Source organism: Pygoscelis adeliae, unplaced genomic scaffold, assembly GCF_000699105.1.
Source record: "Pygoscelis adeliae isolate BGI_AS28 unplaced genomic scaffold, ASM69910v1 Scaffold1251, whole genome shotgun sequence".
NCBI classification, from domain to species: Eukaryota; Metazoa; Chordata; class Aves; order Sphenisciformes; family Spheniscidae; genus Pygoscelis; species Pygoscelis adeliae.
The window spans coordinates 7,908-8,932 of NW_008824165.1; positions in this window are offsets into that span (position 1 = coordinate 7,908).

Genomic DNA, 1,025 nt, shown 5'->3' on the forward strand with positions numbered 1-1,025 from the left:
TGCCCGCCAGCCTTCGAAACTTGGCAAGTGCCGGCTCAACATTTGGTTTCGTTCACAGCTTTCACCCGCACGGCCGAGCCGTCACGGTAGGGTTATGAATCACTTCGCGGGGAGTGTTTGGGGATTAGTATTTCTTATTTTCTCTTTTTTTTTTTTTCCCCCCCAGCTGATTTATTTGGGGGGAGGGCAGCAGGCTGGCAAGGGGAGGAGGTTTAAAAATTCAAACTCGGGAGGTTCCTGCGAACAAAAGAGGCAGGAAAACATCATTTGGGGAGAGACTCGTTGCCAGCTTTTTCTCCCGGTCCTCCCTCTCCCGGAGAGACGATGGTTTTCCCATGGGAGGGTCCCTGCTCTGTCCTGACCAGGGCAAGGAGGAAAAGAGTAAATGTCCCCTCCCGAGCTGTCCCACGGGGCAGGCTCCAGGCGAGCTCCTCCGGAGAGACAAGCAACAGTCCCCTCTGCTGGCAAAGGCCACCCAGAGCCACCCAGAGCTGTCCCAGAGCTCTTTCCAGCCTTGCACCATCCGGGAGCTGGTGGGGCCCCCACGTCCCCCACATCTGGGAGCAGCGACAATAGGGGTCCCGGCCCCCCTTGGTACGGCAAGGGAGCGGGGTTTTCCCCCCGGGTGCCGCCGCATCCCGTCTCGGTGCCTGGCTGGTGGTGGGGGGGGATGCCCTGGCTCGGGGGTCCCTGAAGGCATCGGCTTCCCGGCTCATCTCCGGCCAGACATCCTGTCTGGCTCCCCGGCCCCGGCTCTGGTTTGGCTCTGGTTTGCCTCTCGCAGCCGGGATTGAAATACCATTAAGCAGCACAGGGAGCGCTGAGGTCGGATAATTCACCTCTGGGTCCCCGGAGCTCTGGGCAGCGGGGCGACGGAGCCCTGCTGTGCTCCTTCATCCTCCTCCTCCTCCTTGTTTCCATAGCACATCCACTCTGGAGCCGGCCGTCCCCGCCGCCTGGCTGCTCGGCTTTTCCACCAGCTCCCGATTTCCTCCTCCTGTGCCCGTGGGGCGACTGGGGGGCCC